At 40.0% G+C, this 25,248-nt stretch overlaps 1 protein-coding gene across 2 annotated transcripts in view; it reads left to right on the plus strand.

Moving 5' to 3' along the window:
* The first annotated feature begins 1,822 nt into the window (after positions 1 to 1,822).
* The window catches only part of HTR1E (5-hydroxytryptamine receptor 1E), an 87,767-nt gene continuing 64,341 nt past the window's right edge, over positions 1,823 to 25,248 (plus strand). Inside the window, exon 1 of one of the 2 annotated variants that reach the window (XM_025383704.1) lies at positions 1,823 to 2,347. The gene's annotated coding sequence lies outside the window, so the exon portion shown is untranslated. Of the gene's footprint in view, positions 2,409 to 25,248 lie in introns of both variants that reach the window. The other variant, XM_025383705.1, reaches the window with a different exon arrangement.

Raw genomic sequence — 25,248 nt, forward strand, 5'->3', positions numbered from 1 at the left:
TTATAGTTTTTTAAGTGACAAGGAATTCTCTATTATGAAATGGGATGTATACCTACAATCTTAAAGCACTCATAGAGCCCATTGGATATTCAAATGGGTAATACAAATTGAATTATCAGCTCTTGACTAAGAGAGCATTGATTTTATTAAAACTGGTGAAATATATGCCAGAAGTTAATTAATAGCTTGAAAATAATCAGACACTTCATAAAGCTGAACATCTGCCAAAAAGCGGGTATTCTGAGGTATGCTCAGGATCGTTTCCAAGTGTATAATATTTGTTTCCATAGTTCTTTACATTGTAATAACCAAAAAATAGGTAAATCAATTTTTTAAAAAGGAATTTAACAAACTCATATTTCCTTTATATTTTGGAGGAACTCCAAATTTGCCAGAGTAGGACAATGTCCTTACTTACTCTCTTGGAATATCTAAAAAAACTTCAGTCCTATAAGATTCTTTTTTTAAATGAGGAATGATTCTTGTTCTGTTTATTTTTACATAATACCTTTATCATCAAACAAACTTCAAGCTGTGTCATCTTTAGTAGAAAAACATATTTCCACCTCATCCTCCTGTTAGACTTCAGTCTACTTAAGCCTATTCTCAGTTTAATGGGATTAACAGAAGCAAATCACAATTCAAGACTATAGTTTACCAATCTTCCTTTCTCTTGTTCAGTGAAATTCCCCTGACATCCATCAGTCAGCCCCTGCTGGCCTTGAGAGGCACTCCAGAAGGCAGGAGGAAGGGCACGTAGGCTTGCTTTTTGAACTTAAGAAGGGTTTCATTTGGTTTAGAATTGCCAAACTTCAAAAAATAAATAAATAACTTAAAGTGCTTTTCAGATCAGCCATAAGGCTGCAAACCAGAAAGAAAAGTGTGAGGCAGGTGTTTGGGGAAGCTACCCAAGTTGCCTACATGATTTCCAAGGTCCTTCCAACTCTAAGATGCGTGTATCAGGTTGTCTACAGACCATACTCTCTCCATAAGATTGTCTAGTTCATTTTATGGCTAGTCTCAACAATCTGATTTTCTTTTTTTTACAATGGCAGGGACTCGATCCATGTTAAGCTTCAAAGTTGAGTCGCCCAGGTTCTCCACAGAGAATAACCAACCAGCCCTAAGGAAGCTTCTTTTAGCATTGCCAGGATTCTGTAAAGTCCCTTCCAGCTTAACTTTTCTGACCTTGCCGCAGCAGCACATCAAAAAGAACAGCCCCTGGCACCCTAAGAAGAGCACAAAGCCCTCTGCCAACCTGAGATGGCACCCAGGTAGACTTCCCTAAAAAAAAAAAAAAAAAGGCAAGGCTGCTTCACCAGGTCTTTCAGCCCCAACCACTCCATCCTCCGTCTCCTTTTCTTCACTGCTTTCCCCCATCTCTCTTCCCCACTTCCACTTTGACCCACCCCAATTTTCGTCCACTTCTCCCTCACCCCTTCCTTGTAATCTCTCTCCTTGAGGCGTTCTGTGGATGTTGACTGTAATCTCCCCTGGAGGAAAGCTAAGAAATGCACCTCCAGAGGGTTTGCCTGTTGGAGCCCCGCAGAGAAGGCGTGCAAATCTGTCAACCGCTGTTCCTCTCCCTCCTCAACCCAGGTTCTCTGCAGAAGAGGGGAGTAGGGTCTGCCCCCTTGTTGCATCTATTTTCCCCTTCTCCGCCAGGGCTGTGGCCCGCAAGGGGCTCAGGAGGTGAGTCCCTTGCACACACCGCCAACCCCGCAGGCCCCGTTTATAACACGGACAGCCCTGCCCTCTAGTGTTTGCAACCGGGAGCCCTAAGGCGCCATCAGCTCCATAATATCTCTTTTACAACCTAAGCAAGACCTGGAGCACCTCGGAGCTGCGACCTCCAGTTCACAACACCACCTGCCTCACACCCGGGCTCATCTTTTCATCCCACCCCCACCGCACCCCCCTCTCTGTTCACGGTGTCCTGGGAGGCTGCGACCTGCGTAGATGATTTAGCAGACTGCCCCTGCCCCTGCTTCTGCTCCTCCTCCTCCTCCTCTTTCTTCCCCGCTCTCTCTCTCTCTGTCGCCTCCTCTTCCAGCACAGGCGCCCAGACTCGGCGAAGCGCAGTGCCTGCCACCCGCGGTGCCTCGGGCTGCCCGGCGCGCCGCGCTCCCAGGTTCTGTCTCGCCGCACCCCGGCGGGCACTGGCGCGGGCAAGGACGCTGGCAGGGAGAACGCCCTGGGTTCAACGCATTCCTGAATCGAATGTTGAGAAAAGCAGTGCTTTGATCCAGCTCAGGAGAAAAAGGAGCGGGTTCCGAGTGAGACTTCTGGAGCCAGCGGGACGCCCCAGTTTGCCCAGTGCGGCACGGCTGCACGCACCATCCACAAGGTGAGGGGCGCACACCTTCCGGGACGACCTTGGCTTCTCTTCTTACCCGCACCCACTCCAGGTACTCTAGATCTGGCTTGGGAATGTTTGCCAGCTTTGAGGCGCAAAGGTGGCGGGAGTTGGGATGCGGGGTGTCGGAGGGAGACTATGAGGGTCGCCCAGGCACCGTGCCTGCCCCCTGGATTATAGTACTGAGCGCATTTCTTGTTCAAACAATTCCTCAAATGTGTGAACCTGAGAATCAACATCGTGTGTAACTGTGGTTTGAGCATTTCATCCCGCTTCCTTGCAAAAGGATTAGAGGCAGTTTAAAGATTAAATAGGTATGGAACGGGTGCTGGGGGGTGCCGGGGAAAACTTGAGTAGAAATCACAGGGAGGTGGTGTGCTCCAGGGACCCCGGGAGGACGGTGTGATTTCAAAGCCAGCTGATTAAAAAATCTTTGATTAGAAAGGACTGCAGATTGCTCCAGCCCTCAGAAAATAACTATGTGCTCAGTCCTGATAAAATACCCAGGTGAGGAGGTAACGGGACAGGCTCATTTTTTTTTTTTAATACAAAATAAATCTTGGAAGTAAGAGTTAAGATGAGAAGTTTGATCTTAAGCCATCTCCACCCAACACTGCAAGGTGAGAGGCTGACCCCCTACCTAATGAAAATGAAAGGAAATTGAGTCTAAAGGGAAGTGATTCCAGCTCCTATCACAGGATCATAGTGGTTTTGCATCTATATGTATGTTTCTGTCTGTGCCCAGTTTTGGAAGAAAGGACCTTGTATTCAACCCAACGCTGCTTGTCCTTGAGTTAGAAGGATAAGGCAGAGGGTGTCAGCATCCCAAGGTGCTTCTTCCTAACCTCTCTTATTGTCCTTCCTTGCCTCCTGTACCAAATCTCTTGGGAAGGGAGCACCCCAGAAGGAAGTAATAGATCGTCAAATGGGTTAGGAGAGCAGTGTTTTTTCAAAAATAATTTAGGCTCATTTCATCATTCTTATGTTTTCCCTCAAAACTCTAAGCAGTACATCGTCCTAAGCTGAATTTAACATTGCTCCAGAATATATATTTACCATGGTTATACATTCAGACACAATATGCATAACCTTAAACAGCCAGGATGCACTTGTGAGTCAGGGGCTTCCCTTACTTAACCCGGTGCAAGAGAGGCAAAGCAGGCACCGGGGTCTGATTCCCTGTGCAGTCTCCTTCATGAGGAGCATATGTGAAATACCTTTGAAATACAGAGAAGATTGAGACAGCTTTTCTCTTTCTGGTACAGTTGTTTTCCTGCTGAATTCAATAAGATGACCCTGTCTTCAACAAATAAATGACTGGAGGCGTTTGAGGCCCATTTAACAAAAGCACAAAATATGCCTACCTCGGTTTTTTCTCCCTTCAGAGCTTTAGCCTCCAGCCCACGGAGTTGTGATGATGAAGCTCACCTCCCAGGTGGGACTCAGATCAGTTTCTGTATCATATTTAAAACAGAGTATGTTGCTCATTTCTAAAATTGCATCGCACCTCACCACTAACTATTTTGCTGCATAGAGGTGGGAGAAGTACTTCTGCCCAGGTATTTCATCACTATAAGAGCTATACAGAGAAACTCAATCAAATCCTGATTCACCATTGTTGATAGAACTTAATTATTGTGTCATCATCACCTGATATGGGCTGCAGACGCTCCAAGGATTCTCAACTGAGATTTCTAATGACAACTAGAAAGGAGCCTTTTAAAGTGTAGCCATGACTCTAGTCATTAGGTATATGGATGTTCAAATATTCCCTTAGGTGACTGTTTTTGCTTTCATAACAATTTCCAGGGATGAAAACTTAGCAGATTATTTTTATAATGAAGAGTATTCAAATTAACAATGTGTATCCACCAGCTAACAAATTTTAAATTCCACAGAAATCAACATCACAAACATAGTAAGCTCAAGTTTTCATTCTTTCCTCTTCTGCCTTAATGACTTCATTCAAGGCATAGTCCCAGATCAAGTGCATGGAGAGGATGGCTCATGTCTCTCAACATTTGCCCAAGGGAATGGTGCCTTCCTTGCAACTCAGCATGATGTCACCTTTGTTAGCCATTCTGGTGTCTATACAAAGTATTTGCTCTCCATTTCTTGTTATTGATGCCTGGTCAGAAGCAATCATATAAATAAGTTTCCATTCTTTTGAGGAAGATAACAAAGTCAGAATTTCTCAGAAGTGGTACCAAAGAAGAGACAAAATCTAGGATACGTCTCTAGTTCAGGTAACACTGCAGTGCATTTCCATTTCCTGCTGGGTTATTATTGAAGAGGGAAGTAAGATATATCATTGGCAGCACATTGTTCCCACCTGGCTCAAGCACCGCCCATTCCCCAGGTGGGCTCAATATGCTACCCCCACCACCACCAAGATACCAAGGCTTCAAATGAAAAGTAGATCTCAGCCAGGCATGATGGCTCACACCTGTAATTCCAACACTTTGAGAGGCCAAGGCGGGAGGATCACATGAGCCCATGAGTTCAAGACCAGCCTGGGCAATATAATGAGCTCTCGTCTCTACAACACATTTTAAAATGAGCCAAGTATAGTGGTGTGCACCTGTAGTCCCAGCTACCTGGGAGGCTGAGGTGAGAGGATTGCTTGAGCCCAGAAAACCAAAGTTGCAGTGAGCCAAGTTCATGCCACTGCACTCCAGCCTAGGTGACAGAGCAAGACTATGTCTCAAAAAAAAAAAAAAGAAAAGAAAAGAAAGAAAAAGAAAGTGGATCTCTTTGCAGAAAGCCTCAGGCCCTGAACTTTTCTGTCATCTTCTCATTACTCAAGTGTCTAATTCCCTACATCTCACTTTTACACACAGGTCATTTTTTTTTTTTCATGTTTGTTTTATTGCCCACCTTGGAATTCTATTTCTACACTACTCTTTAAAAGTGAAAGATCAAATCTAATACCCCAATGTGGGAAAGCATTCCCTCTATTTTTACAAGCTTATTTACACAAAAAAATAAGCTTGAGACTGATCAAAAGCTGACTTTCTACCAAATAGGAACTTATTTTTTATGTCATAAATTATCAAGGCCATCTCAAGGCAGAGGTGAGTTTAGCATCTCATGCTTTATGCTCCTTTCTTCTCCACCTACCAGATTTTTATTATGTGTGAAATTATATGAACATAAACCCCAGGAAAACATTGAAGATGAGTGTGCCATCATAAGTGACGAGGGGATAGATGAACAGGGAAGAGAAATGGGGCAGCAGCACTTTAGAATGACTTATTTCTCTCTTGTTTTTTCCTCCCCAAATCATTTTCTAAAACCGGTATTGTGGCCCCTAAATTTGGGGCTTAGGTCAGTCAACTTATCAAAGTTCATCTTCCTGGCGAGAAAAGGACTTTCATCAAAATCCCAGCTACTTTTTATCCATTCTCACATTTTGTGGATTAAGAAACTGAAAACCAGAATTTATAGAGATCATTCAATCAATTGTCATATTCCTGGATCACAACAAATTGATAAAATTCTTGAGAACCCTCTTTCTAATACAGATTGACTGTAATTTTGTCTTTCTTTTTTAGTTCTCTTATTTTCTCTTATTTCTCTTATCCACTGTGGATTATCTGGTTTACTGCAGTCCTTACCCAAATAGACGTCAGTGTTTTTGTCCCGTTGTTGTATTGCCCTAAAACACGTCAAATGAAAAGTACACATAGCCAACTGGACACTTTAATAGGTTTATTGTTAGCACTCCCTCATGCTGATCAATTCTCACCACATGAAGCTATAGGATTAGGAAGACAAAATCCTTTAGAAGAGGCTGTAAAACCTAATCCTGCATCTGGATCATTTTTAACTACAAGTTGTAAGAGGAATGAACATCTCTGGATTTCTAGTTATCAGTGCAGACCAGATGGAAGGCCTTTATGAAATCTGGTGTGAGAAGGAAAGCATTTTATAGCAAGAAGAAAATATCTTGAGAATTAACGACCAGCAGCAGCAGCTAGCTATTCTAAAACTCTCAGATCCTCCTAATGACCCCATCTACCTAAAGTGCCCAAATAAAGTAAAACCAGACCCCATGAAACATCTTTCCTCAGATGCAGCTGTTCTTTATTGCTTTATCAGATAACGAGCATGTGGTGATATTTCCAAGAGATTTGGGAAGGATCTGACACAAACATTAAAGTATAGGTTTTTTTAGGATAGCCTACCCAAGAAAGTTAAATTTGTGTCAAGATTCACATTCTTGGGAATTGAAGACAAGCCAGAGTGTCTTTTTGAAGTAAACACCAAATAGATAATGAGATTGACAGAGAATAACTCCCAAAAAGTGACTTTAGCTACAATATCCTAATAATGTTCAGAGTCATGAGTTCATTCACCTGCACTTGTAGGGAAGCGAAAAGGAAGAAGGAGGTAACATATGCTGAGTGTCGGCTATGTTTCAGGAACTATGCTAGGAGCTGCACATATGTTCTTTTGTTTAATGCTTACAAAAGCACTTCAATGTAAGTATTATTGGCCTCACCATTCAATCATTTATTAAAAAATTGTATATATCCTCCATCTACCTAGCCTGCTGTGCTTTTACAGAAGTGCAAAAAACTCAGAGTGGCAGTGAACACACATGGGAGAAAAACAAGAGAGAAAGTTTGAGAAGTGTGTGTGAGTCATGGAGAGGAGCCTATCAAATTCCTCTTTACCTTCAGAGGAATCATTTAACAATGTTGGTGTTTTGTTTTATTTGAGACAGAGTCTCTCTGTGTTGTCCAGGCTGGAGTGCAGTGGCACAATCACGGCTCACTGCATCCTCAAGCCAGCAGGCTCAAAGGATCCTCTCACCTGTCTTCCAAGTAGCTAGGACTACAGGCACAGGCCACCATGCCTGGCTAATTTTTTTTTTTTTTTTTTTTTTTTTTTTTTTGGTAGAGATGGGGTCTCCTTATGTTGCTGAGGCTGGTCTCAAACTCCTGGGCTCAAACAATCATCCTGCCTCAGACTCCCAAAGTATTGGGATTATGAGCATGAGCCACTGCACATGGCCCATTGTAGAATTTTTAAAGGTATTTGCGAAGAATAATACACATACAGAAAAGCGTACACATCGTAAGTGTTAAACTCAGTGACTTTTCTCAAAGTAGGCATACCACGTAACTACCCACTGCCAAGATAAGAAATAGAACATCACCACTATACAAATTCCTTTCCTATTCCCACCCAGTCATGACTTCATCCTCCTCCTTAAACGGAACCTACCTGACTTCCAAGATCACAAATCATTGTAACTCTCATATACATGTAGATCATATGGAATGCTCTCTTGTCATTTGATTCAATGTTGTATTCATGAGATTCATTCATGTGGATGGTAATACCAGAGGCTTGTTTATTTTTTGTTGTTATATAATGTTATATTATATAAATATGTCACAATTTAATTACACATTCCACCACTGATGTACATTTGGGTTGTTTCTAGGTTTTTGCTATAATGAATAACACATTATAGTATCTCAAGCTATTAGCTAAGACGATTAGTTTGGTGTTAGGGAGAGTTCACTCTGGCTGTAACATGGAGTTGAAGGGAGTGGGCCTGGTAGAGGCAAAGGCTACAATGAGAGCCCAAACCGAGGCAGTAACCGTAGACATGGAGAGAGAGAAACGGAAACCAGATGAATTTCGGCTATAGGAGAAGAAGGAAATGATAATGTGTTGAGATTCAATGGATGTGAGGAGTGAAGGGAAGGATAGAATGCAGAACAACTCCTAAATTTCTAAACCTGTAGATAATGTTTCCTTTCGCCATGACTGAGAACACAGGAGAGTGAAAAAGAACGTATGTACTGAATCTCAGAAAGGCTAAAAGGATTGCCCAAGGTGACTCCAAACCTGTGCTTCTGCACAGATTATTTTCTCACTATGTCTTTTCTCACATAGTTCTCACTATGCCCCTTCCTCCTACAACAGCCCCCATCCCCACCTGCAAATGGTAATGGGTAGCTACCTAAAAAGGAATATGACTACTTCATATTTCCTGAACGGGTGAGCTATGAATCATTTGCTTTTCCCCTCAATTTTGTCTCCCTTTAGCAGCACAATTACAAAAACAAAGGAGGTGTTGATCAGTTAAAACTTTGTTTTACCTTTTAGACTACAAGATAGAATTCAGGAGAAATGAATGGATATAAAGGAAGTGGAATCTGTGGAGCGTAGTCTTTGGCTGGCTGGTTCAAGAGGACACATCCAGTTAACAAAATGTTCAGAGAGTCGGTTCCAACCCTACATGGCAGAACTTTCTAACCATATCTGAAACTACAAGTAGATTGTCCATACGGTGTGTTCTTTACATCATTAGAAGTAATTAGGCACAGCCTAGGCAGCAGAGTGAGACTTCGTCTCAAAAAAAAAAAAAAAAGAGTGATTAGGCAATGTCTTTGGGGGCATATGTCAGGTTGGGTTCTCCAAGAAAAAGGCTCTGAGATGGGGTTTAGTATGCAGGATGTTTATTAGGAAATGCCTTTGGGAACCACGCTGAAGGAATAAAAGAAGGACGCAGGATTGGGTTGTGCTATAAAATGGGCCCAACAACATTCAAAGCTGACTCCATGGTGAGCAACTCTGAGCTAAAAAGATCCATGAGAGTTGTCCCAAGATGAGCCAAAATAGGTCTTCCTTTCTCCCATAGTCACTGAGTGTGGTCTTCTCCCGGAAAGGCATGCTCTTGGGGGAGGCAGCTTTCTCTAGCTGAGGACATTCCTGAAGGCGCTGACAGTCGAAGACTGTTCTGACAGCAAGACCAACAGCTGGGGCTACAATGAGAGGCAGAAATCTTGATGAACATATATGACCCCTTGATGAACAACTTCTCTTAAGAGGGTAGAAAAGGTATACTGATAACTTTCTTCAGTGGGAACTTTATAGATGATCCTAAAGAAACTGCGTTTTGCGGGGGTTGTGTGTGTGCATGTGTGTGCGTGATGGTATCGTATTTAATGCTTGAAATAAACTTCACTATAGCTTTTTCATGGTTGGACCTGCATGACAACTGAAATACAACAAAAAACTGCTCATGAAAAACCTCCCTTTACTATCTCTGCCTGTTCAACTCAGTGATTGTATCCTGCAAACAAATTTTATGCTGTGCACTTTTCAAAAAGGGGCTAACTGAAGAACCTTTCCCAGGCAGAGCAGACTCTTCCAGGGAAGATTCCTTCTCTCACATCAGACACAGCAGCCCTTATGCCTCTGACTTCATGATTCATTCTGTCTTTGCTTTCGATGCTGGGACTGCTGCCCCTGGCTTTCACACACCTGTGTTCAGTGAATTCCTACCAAGAGCCACTCCACAAAATTTTTATGACCTAGAAAGGGCAGAATTACAGTCTGTTTTCTGCCTCCATCCCAGCTCTATTCCTGGATATGATTGACTTTCTCCTTTACTTTGACCTCCTTTAGGAAATAGTTTTGGTATCTGCAAAAACATCGTTATTAAAGAAACATGGGGTTGTTAAAGCATGCCATTGGCTATTTGACCTTTGTTGTGTTAATTTTCTGTTACATCCTTATTCCAGTTCTCCAGTTCACTTCTCTTATTTGTAATTTAATGCTCTCCCTCACTTTGTTCTTATCATGACCCAAAATAAATTATTTGCCCAGTCTGCACCTCAGTTGTCGCATCTCTAAAATGGAAATAGCAACCCCTGCCTTCAATACCAGTTGGAAGGAGTAAAGAAAGAGTGATGCTGCATAGGCTGGGAAGAAATAATAGGTGTTATTTCAATTAATATCTTCATTATTATTCCCATGAGATGAGTTGTATAAATAATCCTGGCCTTAATCTAGGTGAAGTGTGTGGTGCTGGCCTTATAGAAAATAAAGACAGATAAGTACAGGCTGAGTTTCACTGCAGTGAACCCTGTCGACAAGATTTGTTCTCTTTTAATTCCCAAACTTTGCCTCAGATCAGGTACAGCCTCAAGACCTAGCGCATGCCCTTGAGTGCTATCTTCTCCAACCATGAATCCCCAAACTCTGAATCCACTGACACATTATTTCTTTATGCATGCAGGAAAAGAGACCAGTCCCTGTCTGTCACTTTGGAGTTCCATTTGCAGTTGCTCTGCACCCACAGAGTCACATGAATTCTGTATGTTCTATAGTGATGCTTCTCAAACCTTAGTGTGCAGAAGAATCACATGGAAAGCATGTTAAACCTCAGACTCCTGGCCCCCACCTGTAAAGCTTCTAGTCAGTAGTGTGGGGTAAAGCCAAGAATGTGCATTTTTAACAACCTTCCAGGTGATGCTGATGCTGCTAATCTGTAGACCACACTTTGGGTAGCGTCGATCTACAGGGTTCTGCATGATGTACAAAAAAATGTGTCTATTATAACCACATAAACAAAAACCACATAACAGAACTTACTCTCAAAGAGCTAGCCCTGATTATAGACATGTCATCTTTAAGCAGGAAAATATGTTGCAAATATTTTATTACCAGAATTTTCTTTATGGGGAACTCAAATTGTCTTTAAAAATGAGTAAGAATATCACATCGATGAACTAAGGGTCAGCTGAAAATTTACCAAAAGTTTATAAAGTTCAACATATATCCATAGTTTCTTTAAAATTCTTAGAAAACTAGGAATGGAAAGGAACAATTTTTCACAATGAGGATGTCCTTCTCAAACAATTGTCAACATGCTATTAGTAAAACACCGTAGAGATTCAAGAGGGATGCCTGCTATTCCCATCATTATTTGACACTTATCTAAATGTATAACCAATATGTAGGGAGGAAGGAGGGAGGGAGGGAGGAAGGAAGGAAGGAAGAAAGGAAGGAAGGAAGAAAGGAAGGAAGGAAGGAAGGAAGGAAGGAAGGAAGGAAGGAAGGAAGAAGTATTTATAAATATTGGTCAGGGAAAAGCTTTAATTACAGATTACATAATTAGCTACTAGGAAAACTCAAGGGGATAAATAAAAATGCCATTAGAAAGAATGAGAGAACTCAATAAGGTGGCTAGCTACAACCGCCTGCCTGGTTAGCAACAACATAATCATAGGGATTTATATTATGCTTGTACACTGTTGGGCAGAAAACATACCTGAGAGGTATAAAAGATGCTGTTAGCGTCCAAGAAAAATGGGAAAGGAAAGCCCACCTCATCTGAGGAAGATGGAGGAAGAAGAACCTACAGAAAAGGACTCCACATTCCAAACTCATCCCTCTGGATTCAATAATATTTATCCTACATGATTTCTGACAGTGTCGTTTGTCATTGTAATTAATTATTTCCTGTAAGTAGACAAGAATTGTATACTTACTCAAGTACCTTACATTTTAAACTTTATTACATAGTGCTAATTTTAATGTTGAACTCTGCCCTAGTCAAGGAAGTATTTGTCACCTAACATAAGAATTTGATATAGAGTAATCCATAAACACTATCCTACCATATAGTTCATCACAATTTAACATTCAAGGAAAGAAGCATGATTTCCTCTTTTATTATGCTTTCATTTGAGCTGTTTTAACTTTCTTATTCTTTCCTTCTGAGCCTAATTCAGTTCCTTATGCAGATGCTCTAAAAATCAAGCATTAAATATGTAACTTAATTTATAATTAGCAAATAAATCATTTACAAGATACATTCATATTGGCAAGCATATTTTATTTCACAGATTGTAAACTGGTAAAACAAGGTAATCTCCTCACCCTCTCTGCAATACAGTAAGCCTGTTTCTAAGACTACCCGAGGTTTTACTTTATGTCCTAGCCATTGGAGAACCAGACTGTACTGACCCCAGGGTTTGGTGACTTACATATAAATGAAGCATCTTACCAAGAAGGGATGAAAAATGACTTTAGAGGAGGCAAAACTCTCAAAGCTCACAAGACTTGATTAGTTTCAGCGTGGTGACAGAGGCAATGCTCTTGTGATGCAGATGGAGTAATTTCTCCAGCACAAAAGATGTCCAGCCAGGTCCCACTGGCTTTGAGATAATCTCTCACATTGTGTTAAGTGTACTGAGTGCTCTTTCTCAGACTTACGTACCATTAGCATGCATTTAATTAACAATGATTACATATTATTATCATTACCACATATTCCTGTTATATTAAAATACATGAAATTTGTAGCTATGTTTTGCCTGTTTAGTAAAATAAGTCTGAATCTAAGGGTGAGAGGGTCTACACACAGCCGAGAGGATGGGGTATTAACCCAGGCCTGTGTGAAGATATTTGCATCTCATCGAATGCTCTCCAGAGAACAAATTGACCTGCCCTGTGGATATCAGCTAATCTCTCACCAGCTTCCTCAGGGCTTGCTGAATGTACAGTGAGTGCCACGGTGCCGGCGTGGCGTGAAACACAGGCTCAACTCTACGGACCTGGGGTCAGAAGGCCCGGGTTAATACCCCATTCTCTTGGCTGTATGAGCTGCATGGTCTGTCATCATTACAATGGGGACAATCATACATGCCCTGTCTACCTCAGCCTCCTTTCACGGAAGTTTCTCAAAACAAAGTATGTATTATGATTCATTGTCACCTGTGATGTCAAACTGCACCCTGTGTTATACTCCTAGGGGGTAACACAGCATGGGGCTCAAGCCCAAGCTCCGGAGTCCAGAAAGCCAGGTTCATATCCCAGCTCTGCCATCCATTAACTGCTTTCACATCTCTACACCTCAGTTTCCTCATCTGTTAGGGCTCACATAACAGTACCATGTCATAGGGCTATTATGAGGATTAAATATGTGTTATCTATGTGTTATCATTATCTATTGCTAAATAATAAATTACCCCCAAACCTAATGGCGTAAAGCAACAGATTTTTATTATCTCTATTATCATAGTTCTATGGGTTGGGAATCTGGGTATGGCTTAGCTAGGTCCTCTGGCTCAGGTCTTTCACTCACAAGCTGCCAAGTTTCAACCGAGACTGCAGACATCTCAAGGCTCAACTGGGGAAAGATATGCTTCCAAGCTCACTCATGTGGCTGTTGACAAGCCTAAGGTCCCAGCTGGCTGCTGGCTGTAGACATTCTTTTGCTACCACATGGACCTCTCTATAGGGCTACTAGCAAAACAGAGTGCTTCTTGCAGATGTTGCAGCTTGCTCTCCTTGGAGCAAGGGCTAAGATTGAAAGACGGCAAAATGGAAGCCACGGTCTTTCTGTAACCTGATATCAGAAGTGATATCCCATGACTTCTGCTGTGTTCCTCATTAGAGACAAGACACTAGTTCCAGCCTAATTCAAGGGGAAGGGATTACACAGTGGGAGGAATACCTAGAGGAACCAAATCATTGAGAGCTGCCTGAGATACTGCCTTCCACAATATGATAACACATGAGAAGCTGTTTGATAAAGACTCAATTCAGTGTCACCTCATAGTTTTATCTCATAGTCATGTTCTCAGACTGAAATCAGATAATCTATGTCAAAGAATTTGTAAAATATAAAGCTCTACACAATATCAACATTTTATGAGTTTTATTAATGCTGAGAATCCAGTTCCACTTTATAGGTGGTGATATAAGAACAGCAAATCAATGATTAAGAGATGCGAATTCTACACATTGCTCTGTGTGTGACCTTGGAAAAGCCATTTATTTGTTTCATACCTTAGTTCTCTCATAAAAGTGATGATAATAACAGACTTACCAGGATAAAATAAGATAATAGACAGCCATGCAGCAGCACATTGACAATATTTTGGTCACCCACAAACCACATATATGACGGTGGTCCCAGATTATAATGGAGCTGAAAAATTCCTACAGCCTAGTGACATCATCGCTATTGCAATGTTGTTGTAGCACAATGTATCCCTCATGTGTTTGTGATGAGGCTGGTGTAAACAAACCTGTGCTGCCAGTTGTATAAAACATAGCACATACAATTATGTATAGTACACAATACTTGCTAATGATAATAAACAACTATGTTACTGGTTTATATATTTACTGTACTATACTTTTTATCATTATTTTGGGGTGTGTTCCTACTTAATAAAAAAAAAAAGTAAAAAGAAGTTTAACTGTAAAACAGTCTCAGGCAGGTGGTTCAGAAGGTATCCCAGTAAACAGCATTGTTATTACAGGAGATGACTGCTCCATGCATGTTATTGCCCCTGAAGGACCTTCCAATGGGACAGGATGTATAAATAGATACAGTGATACTGATAATCCTGCGCCTGTGTAGGCTGAGGCTAATGTGTCTGTATCTTAGTTTTGTTTGTTTGTTTGTTTGTTTGAGATGGAGTCTCAGTCGCCCAGGCTGGAGTGCAGTTGCGCAATCTCGGCTCATTGCAACCTCCGCCTCCCAGGTTCAAGCGATTCTCTTGCCTCAGCTTCCTAGCAGCTGGAATTACAGGCACTCGCCGCCATGCCCAGCTAATTTTTTGAATTTTTAGTACAGACAGGATTTCACAATGTTGGCCATGCTGGTCTCAAACCCCTGACCTCAAATGATTCGCCCGCCTCAGCCGCCCAAAGTGTTGGGATTACAGGTGTGAGCATCTTAGTTTTTAACAAAAAAGTTTGAAAAGGAAAGAAAAAATTTAAAGTTTTAAAAATGGAAAAAAGTTTATAAAATAAGCTTATAAATAATGAGAATATTTTTGTATAGCTATACAATGTGTTTTAAGCTAAGTATTATTACAAAAAGAGTCAAAAAGGCTTTTTTAATTTAAAATTTTTATGGGTTTTTTTTTTTTTTTTTTTTTGAGATGGCATTTTGTTCTTGCCTCCCAGACTGGAGTGCAGTGGTGTGGTGATCCCAGTTCACTGCAACCTCTGCCTCCCCAGTTTCAAGCAATTCTCCTGCCTCAGCCTCCCAAGTAACTGGGATTACAGGCATGTGCCACCACGCCCAGTTAAATTTTGTATTTTCAGTAGAGATGGGGATTCACCATGTTGGCCAGGTTGGTCTCAAACTCCTGACCTCAGGTGGTTTAGCTGCCCTGGCCCCCCAAAGTGCTGGGATTACAGGCATGAGCCACCACACCCGGCCTAATTAAAAAGTTTATAAAGTTAAAAAGTTATAGTAAGCTAAGGTTAACCTATTATTGGAGAAAGACAAAATGTTTTTTACAAATTTGGTGTAGCTTAAGTGTACAGTGTTTTTAAAGTCTACAGTAGTGTACACTAACGTACTAGGCCTGCATATTCGCTCAACACTGACTCACTGACTCATCCAGAGCAGCTTCCAATCCTGCAGACTCCATTCATGATAAGTTCCCTATACAAGTGTCCCATTTTTTATCTTTATACCATATTTTTACTCTACCTTTCTACGTTTAGATATGTTTAGATACACAAATATCATTGTGTTACACTTGCCTACAGTATTCAATACAGTAACATGCTGTCTGGCTTCGTAGCCCAGAAGCAATAGACTATGCCACATAGCCTAGGTGTGCAGTAGGCTACACCATCTAGGTTTGTGAAAGTACACATTCTGATATTCACACAATGATGAAATGGCCTAACAATGCATTTCTCAGAATGTATGATGCATGGTTATATATAAAATTATACTGAAATCTTAAAAAATGAGATGATGGTAATAATGACAATGATGAAGATGATTATATGTTTCAACTTCTACTCCATGGTCCTTTGAGGACAACTGAAGTAACTAGATATGATTTTCATCAGTTATGTTTTAAGTATATGTATCAAATCCAGCTACTCCAAGTTTTACAATGACTTTATATGGTTTAATCTTATCTTGCTGGACACATTAGATATGCTCCCCTGAAAGGTGGTTTGCAAACAGAATTTTTAGAAACTAAACCGTAATTAAAATGCACAGAGGCTGGGCACAGTGGCTCACCCTTGTAATCCCAGCACTTTGGGAAGCCAAGGCAGGCAGATCACCTGAGGTCAGGAGTTTGAGACCAGCTTGACCAACATGGAGAAACCCTGTCCCTACTAAAAATACAAAATTAGCCGGGCATGGTGGCGCATGCCTGTAATCCCAGCTACTCAGGAGGCTGAGGCAGGAGAATCACTTGAACCCAGGAGGCGGAGGTTGTGATGAGCCGAGATGGCACCATTGCACTCCAGCCTGGACAACAAAAGCGAAACTCCATCTCAAAAAAAAAAAAAAAATGCACAGAGAATGTTTCTATGTATCTAGTGGAATTTTACAATGCTTGTCTCATCTTGTGATATCATTAATATTTTTGTAATATAAATAATCCTTATCTTATTATTTTAATTTTCTGGCATTATAGCAAGTGCCCTTGAATTGGGCACACCTGTATAAATATTTATAGTTACTTAAGAACTCACTAAACAACCTTTTGAAGTAGGCAAATAAAACCAGCTCTTGGTTATCTCAAAGAGTTCTTTTTGTTTGATTCTTGTGTTATCTACATTTCTTCTTTCACTGTAAATTGGCATAAATTCGGCAGATGCAAAACAAGTGAAGTTCAAACTCCTCCATTCACCACTTTAAGGGATTTTTTTTTCTGCTTATAAGTATATTACATGTTCATTGTAGAAAATTTGGAAATGCAGAAAGGTATAAAAAATGTAGTTAAAGTTATTCTTATTGCCACCACTAAGAGGTAGCCACTATTGATACTTTGATGAATTTCTGCCTTACTGCTTTCCCTCTCTATAGGAAGAAAAGAGTGGTTTCTTTTTCAATTAAATCAGGAGTATGTTATATACTTTTCTTGTATTCTGCTTTTTTTAATTAACATTATTTTTTAAATGGTATTTCCATTTATTGATTCAACAACATAAATTAGTAAATATTGACTATATCCAAAGTGGAATTTGGATGAACTGTAAGAAATATAGTTAATAATTGAATTCAGATTTTTTAAATCAATTCCAACAATTGTGAAGTCGTTTTTTTTTTTTTTTCCTTTTTTTTTAAATTTTACTTTAAGTTTGGTGATACATGTGCAGAACATGCAGGTTTGTTACACAGGTGTACATGTGCCATGGTGGTTTGCTGCACCTATCAACCTGTCATCTAGGTTTTAAGCATGCGTTAGGTATTTGTCCTAATGCTCTACCTCCCCTTACCCTTTACCCTGCAACAGGCCCTAGTGTGTGATGTTCCCCCCCCTGGGTCCATGTGTTCTCATTGTTCAACTCCCACTTATGAGTGAGAACTGGTGGTGTTTGGTTTTCTGTTCCTGTGTTAGTTTGCTGAGAATGATGGCTTCCAGCTTCATCCACGTCCCTGCAAAGGACATGAACTCATTCTTTTTTACAGCTGCAAACATTATCTATTTAATAAGTTTCACATATAATTAAGTATTATTTGAAAACATCATTTCTAATAAGTATATAATATTCTGTTGTATGGATATACTATATCTTATTTAACCAGTCATTACTATTGGACTTTTAGGTGGTTGCCAGTTTTTAATACTAGAAAATTATAGCATGTAAAGAAAATTTTTACATAAGTCTTTGTCATTCATTATTCTAGTTATCTTAGTACAAGTAGCAAAGGAGTCCTTGAAGTCACTAGGGGGAAATGAGGTTTGGTAATCCAAGTATAAATATACACACCACAGTCTTCTCTTCCCTCTTCCCTACCACTTCCTCTCACCTCCCACTGGCAGAAATTTGCAGACTTTTAGTGCTGGAAATTGCTGAAGTAACAATCTAATTGGGGTGGCCATCTGTTGTTTTTGGCCCATATGGTTCAGGTAACACTGAATGCACCCTTGGCTCCAAGAGTGACAGGGGACCCAGGCCCATCCAAACATCTTGTTCTCCAGGGCACTGTGATTGGTTCAGGGATGGGCCGTGGTCCAAGCAGACCAATTGGAATCAATGAGGCTCAGTTGAGAGGTGTTCAGGTGCCGTCATCTCCATTGGATTTGGAGATTTAAGGATACATGCCAGGAATTGCAGGGACCCAACATAAGGGGAGTGCCTCCTGAGGATAAAACTTTACACGGAGGAAGGAAGAGCCAAGAGATAGAGAAAGATTCTTGACTTATTATTTAAGTTTCTGGATCCACCTGTGCCTGATCTACCCTTAACACTGAAGTTTCATGAGCAAGTAAAGTCTCCTTCTTACTTACGCCAATTTAAGAAGATGTCTGTCATTTGTCTTCTAAAAGGTCTTTAATAATCCAGAGATTTTTACCCTCTCAATTGATGAAAATGAGTTGTAGTTCAGACAGATTCTGGAGCTGAATCCTAGTTCCATCACTTGACAGTGTAACGAGGGAAGGTTACATGACCTTGCCCCAGTCAGCTTCCCTACCTATAAAATGAAAATAATGCTAACACTTATCACCTCAGAGGGGGTTTGCAGGGTTAAGTAAGTTCATATGTGAAAAAGTGCTTAGAACAGTACCTGGCATATTTTAATTACTATGTTAAGTGTGACCCTGCTGCTGCTGCTGTTGTTATTTTGAAGGCGGAAAGAAAACACAGGAGAGTAAATGACCTATTTCACTCATGCGGAGATTTAGCAGCCAAGCTAAAATTCAAACTTAGGTCTTCTCTTTTCTCTTCTTGTTGTTCTTTCTCAAGAGCTAAGTGTATCATCATCTTTATGATATATTTGAGCATTAAGCTTTCAGAAGTCTCTGTCCACATATTTGAACATTTCTGTCAAAAGTTTTTGAGGTAGACCAGGACACCAGAAAATAAGTTTAAGTTACTGGCAATAACCAGATGCTACTGTAGGATTATAGGTTATCATAACTTGTAACTAAAAATTATGAGTTTTATTATAATAAGTTTAATTAAATGTATCTAATTTTAATTAACATTACAATACATTTTATTACTATAATTTCTACTTTAACAAGTAACTGTACCTTTCACAGTGTTTTATTTAGTACCTTTCACAGTGTTGTTGTTTTTTTAATATACCTTCCTATTAAACCAGTTGCTCTTTGCAGAATGCTTGAATCATTTGGCTCTTGGTTAGTAGGCTCCCGTTACCTAACCAAGCACTGAGTGAATGTACTTACTGGGGAGGCAGCTGGTCTCTCCCAAATGTAAATCAGATTTCATCATGTCTGGCTTGGAGAGAACGTGGCATATGGCAAATGAAGACACAGCTGCTTAGTGAAATTTTCCATCACAAATTAGTCTAATACCTAAATACAGAGTGAATAAAACATTTTCTAAATAAGAATATTATGCTCAAATTCATAATCATTGTTAAATATTAAGAGTCAGGTTATTCCCTTGACTTACATAAAATTTCACTATCCTGCTTGAAAAAGTACATGTTATCTTATATTTAATGTCATACTATTCAAATCCAGGCTGCCTTTCAACTTCTATTATTTAAAAATATTTTCAGATATCTGCATTGCCTGTTATTAAAATGCGAACTATTCTTTGACTAGAGAACCTTTCTGTAAGGCCTTAAAAGGTTCTGATAGAGCTGAAGTGCACGGAAGGAATGACAGTGTGGTGGGAAGGTCCATGGCCTTAGGGGGAATGGGTGGGAGCCTAAGCTTTGGAGCAGTTAGGTTGGAATTCAGACAAAGCCCTTCCACTTCTAGGCTGCAAAGGCATTGAACAAAATATTTAACTACCCTCTGCCTCAGTTCCCTTATCTGTGATAAGAATAATATCGTGTAATGATAATACAAAACATCATAGGATTGTCAGAATCGAAATGAGAAAATGTATGCAATGTTCTTAGCATAGTACCTGCCATATAATAGGCACTCAAAAATAATAAGACCTGCTTCATCACTGGCTCTAAAGTTTTGTCAAGTTGGTTTCATAACCCTAAAAAGGCTATCAAATCTTCCTGGGCCTCAGTTTTGTCATTAGGTGAGTAAATTGGACCAAATTATATAAAAAGTGCCTTTGGGGGGTTAAAATGCTATTACAATGCCCATACACATTGGGGTAAACCAAAAATCTATAACAGGGGCAAACTTGGGAAGATTTTTTTCAAATCTGTTTTTCTACATTGAAATTGAGCTGCATCCATTCTCCAAAGGTGATCATCTTTAATAATAAAGCAAGGTTTGTCTATTTATAACTTTTTATCGATCCAGTGCTCAGATTTTTCAGCACCATTTGGGGAGGACTGTTCAATGGCTCATTGCAGAAAACCTTCTTTGTCATGATGATTTTGATAATACTATTGACATTCTTTCAGATTCCCGAGTGAGTCTTTGTCATGATCAAAGGGCTCATGATGCTGATAACACAGACAAAAGTAACCAGTTCAAGAATTAACTTGGTTAATGAGGATCACTAATACAGATAATTTCTTCCTAATTGTTTTGGCGGGATGCGTTATTTGGTTGAGTGTATTATCTTGTTTACACTGATCAAGCTAGGGTGAAACTCTTCTTATCAGCCCTTAACTATGTCCTTTACCAACACGACTTTGAAATATTTGTTTTCTTTTCATGAAGAGCTTTTAAATTTTTTGCCTGGATTCCAAAGTAAGAAATCAGTTTAAATGGCATAACTTTCAAACTAGACTTCTGAAAGACTTTATGCTTCACCATTAAATCTGAATTGATATTTTTCTTTAAAAGGTGCAACTTTTCTATTTCCTATGTAAATAACTGTGACTCTGTTGATTTATAAACTCCAAGAACAATTACCGCTGGGGAAAAAGACAGGATAAAGGAGCGTTTGTTAAGCAGATATAATATTTTGAACTGATGATAATGTTTCCCTTACAAAACATGCTTGTATTAACTGATATTTATACTCATTTTTGAAAACTGAATTACAGATTTATGAAAGATATATTCAAAGCTTAATTCACTGAAAGAAAAAAATAGATATCTCTATTGAAATATACCCTAAGAAGTAGAAAAATATTTTTGTTCAGGTAATATAAATAGAATAATGCAAATAAGAATGTCACCTGAATTTTAAGTAACATACAGTATATTTGGACCCCAGATTGACAATTGGCAACGGTACCAGAAAATAAACTAGAAATTAGATGCAGCCAGGCCTTGGCAAATATCTTTTTATACTGTTATTAAGAAACTCGTAATAACTGCTTTCTCATTGATGTGAACTTTCCTTAGTTGACACTCTCTTGATTACAAGTAGAAGATGCCTACTTTAAATTATCCTTAATCATGAAGGGAATTTATTAGAAGATGCCAGGATATTTGGTGAAACTCAAGAGCTAGAGTTAGCTACTAGGAAATTATCAGGAATCTAGAACCTTATTTTTCTCTTCCCTTTTCTCTTTCCAAGACTGGCTTTCAATATTTCTACACACATGTGACTAAATGTGGGTGTCCCATAGCTCCTTAGTTTCAATTTCGGGATTCAAACAACTCACAGAGAAAACCAACGAGCATCTCTCATTCACAGTTCAAATTCCTAGAAATAAAGGGATTTTGGCCCCGCTATAGTTAGCTTTCTATCCCTAGCCCATCAACAGTGGTGCAAACATAGGTGCTGGGAATCTAGTCTTAGCAGAAGTGGAACAGTATGCAGAAAAAGGGGGATCTGGTTGTACAGACACCCCAAAAAAGTTGTCTTTTCTTCCTTTTGGCTTACACATACACACACACACACACACACACACACACCACCCCTACCATTCTTCCCATTTATTAAAAGGTCTCCCTGCCATATATGACTTAACCATCTTACACTGAACTACACTCTCATTCACCCTCTTCCTAAAGGGGATAATCCAATCCATCATATCTAGCAACTGAATCCTAAAATGTCATCAATAGGCCCCTCTTCACAAAATGAACAATCCCCAGAATAGTCCATTTTTTTCTGTAGATTAGGCTTCATTTTGTTCAGAAAAATAGTTTTCTCTTTTTATTCTGCAACATAATGATTAAATGGTAAAATTAGAAAGTTATCAATAGAACCACAAACATTCCCACTCAAAAAATGATTACAAGAAGCAAAAATCTTCACAGCAACATCATACATTGGGTTACCAGACCAGAGAATATGTTGCATCCTGCAGGACAAGGATTGCAAGAAAGGTAAAGAGTAGGATAAATAGGTTTTATGGGCTTCCATTATTGTTGGGGTGGCTTCCTTCCTAAATCAAGTGCTTCACTACAATGTAAAGAAAATAAAGTTAACTTCTCTGCATGCTGCCTTGACTGACTCAGCCAACCAGTTTCATATTCTTTATGTAGCTATGTTAACTGTAGCTCTCTCTACTGATACAATTTCTCTCTTAGTCAAGATCCTTTTAGTTGTGAGTAAAAATATACACAGATACAAAACCACAGACTTTAAGTTAGCTTAAGGAAAAAATATGTTGGCAGGAGTTTACTGAAAGGGTTCCATTAATTCATAACAAATGACCCTGAAACTTAATGGCATAAAACTGCACTCTTTACTTAAGTCAATTTTGGAGATTAGCTGGGTAGTTTTTCTCCTGTGGTCCAGCTCAGGTGGTCTCTGCTGAGACTGTTCATGCCTCTGCCTGAGCTGACAGGTCAGTTACAAGCCAGATGATCTGGTGTGTTCTAACATTTCTAGGGGTCGGCAGGCTGTCAGCTAATGCAAAGGAAGCAGTGGTGGGAAGGGACTAGGCCATGTGGTTCTCGACATCCAGGATGCTATACTAGGCATCTTCACAGGGTTCCTAAAAGTACAATGAAGAAAGCAGCAAAGTCCTTGAGACTCAGACTGAAAACTCACATGATTCCATTTCTGTCACATTCTATTAGTCAAAATAATTCATAAGGTCAGCCCAGACTCAACGAACAGAAAACAGATTGTATTAGTCCGTTCTCACGTTGCTATAAAGAACTACTTCAGACTGGGTAATTTATAAAGAAAAGATTGCTTGATTGACTCACAGTTCCATAGTCTGTACAGAAAGCTTGGCTGGGGAGTCCTCAGGAAACTTACAATTGTGGCAGAGGCAAAAGGGAAATAGGCACGTCTTACACGGCTGGAGAAAAAGGAAGAAAGTGAAGGGGGAGGTGCTGCACACTTAAACAACAAGATCTCATGAGAACTCACTCACTACCATGAGAACAACAGAGGGAAATCCACCCCCATGATTCAATTACCTCCAACCAAGCCCCTCCTCCAGCATTGGGGATTACAATTCAACATGAGATTTGGGTGGGGACACAAATACAAACCATATCATAGATTCATCTCTTGATGGCAGGAGCTGTAGTAGGGACATTTTTGCAGTCCACAACAAGGGATATTTCAAAGAAGTCAAAGATAATTTGTATAGCCAGACACCACAAGGGGCTAGAACTGAGAACTGTAAAGCTGGCAGACCCTGAGATATTTCCATTTTTATTCAGGCTGTCTGTCTGCCTCTCATCATATGGCCTCTTACTCTGCTTCTCTCACTAAGACAACTTACTTTATTCAATTACTTTATTCAACTTACTTGATTCAATGTATGTATATAACACCCTAGAGACCTGCCCCACAAATCCCCAGTGTGCATGTCTTCAGTTCAAGTGATCTGCTCAGACAGCTGAATAGTATCTCTTAGCACCAATTCCAATTCCCAAAACAGAGGATTTGGTTGCCCCCATTTGGGGCAGTGATTCATCCCAGTTCACCCACTGTTTCTGGATAGGGAGCCACAGAATAGATACGTGGTTACTGTGAGGCCCCTCTACAGAAGAGAGTGGTGTGGGACCCTTCTCAGAGGACGAGAGACTCAGGAGATGCTTTCTATCGCAGTATGTAATGGCAAAGCCTGTGTGCCCTGAAAAATTCAACTCTCTAAATGAAGTCAGTATTCTGTTACCAAGTCAGTGCCAGGAAAATGCAAGAAAAATTGAAAACAAGCTTGTCATTTTCTTTCATTTTTTTCTGAGTCTGAAGTGCCCATAGATACTCTTAGTTCTTTTGGAAAGCTTGAAAGCAATATTTAATGGAAGTCAAATTTGGTCTGCAGCAGATTTCTTTTTCATTTGATTTTCTCCCTCTTATCTTGAGAACAACCTCTAATGAGAGAAATATTCCAGAGCACCATCTCAAAATGTGTCTGGGAAAGGAACCCAGCATACACCAGAGCAAATCGACCCTCTGCTCCCCGACAGTGTGCTTGGTTGTCAACAGCTTCCCTGATCCCACATCTTATGATTTTACCACACTTTTCTACACTTCCCAGAGGTTCAGCAAGGCTTCCATCTCCCTGCTGGTCTTGTCAGGGCAATCTCTTCACTGGCACCATGGCTTATTTTCTACAGAACCACTGAAAGCAGACATGGTTCCCGTGCAGATTATCTTCCCATTTGCACTTAGCAATCATGTGAACTCAGGCAGGTCCACCTCCTGCACAATTTAGATTTCAAGTATTTTCTCTCACTGCTATCCTATATGTTTGTTACCAGATCAAAGGAGACGTCTGCATGCGGTAGCACCCCAAAAACATTAGAATGCTCTGTATGTGTAGAGAAATGGAACTTCTCTCACAGACACTTGGTGGTGAGATAAAGTGGCATGGGTCATTTCATGTCCAGTGTCATCATACAGATGTAAAATCCCACCTTGGAAATGTAGGTGACCACATGTAGAATTTTACCTCTGCCTGCTCATGAGACCCTGTGCAGAGGACTCAGCTAAGTCATGCTCAGGCTCCTGATCCACAGAAGCTGTGAGATAATAAATGTATGTTGTTTAAAGCTGCTAAATTTATGATAATTTGTTACACAGCAACAGACAACTAATACAGTGTTCAATCTCAAATGTAAAATAACATTTTAAATAACAGAATGCTATGTGTAGGCTTGAGTGAAAGAGAGAGAGAGTGTGTGTGTGTGTATGTGTGTTCCAAAGGAAACATATTTTCAAATGAAATACATTTTAACATATGGTTTTCAAAAGGCTGAGAAAATGATGATAAATTTACATTCGTTGCTGCAACATCTCAACATTGTAAACCAAAAATAAAATTCTAAGACCCCCCAATCAATTGACTGAAACCCCCTCTCAGTCAAGGGCATTCCAAAGTA

The sequence above is a fragment of the Theropithecus gelada genome, chromosome 4 (genome assembly GCF_003255815.1).
Source record: "Theropithecus gelada isolate Dixy chromosome 4, Tgel_1.0, whole genome shotgun sequence".
Lineage (NCBI taxonomy): Eukaryota > Metazoa > Chordata > Mammalia > Primates > Cercopithecidae > Theropithecus > Theropithecus gelada.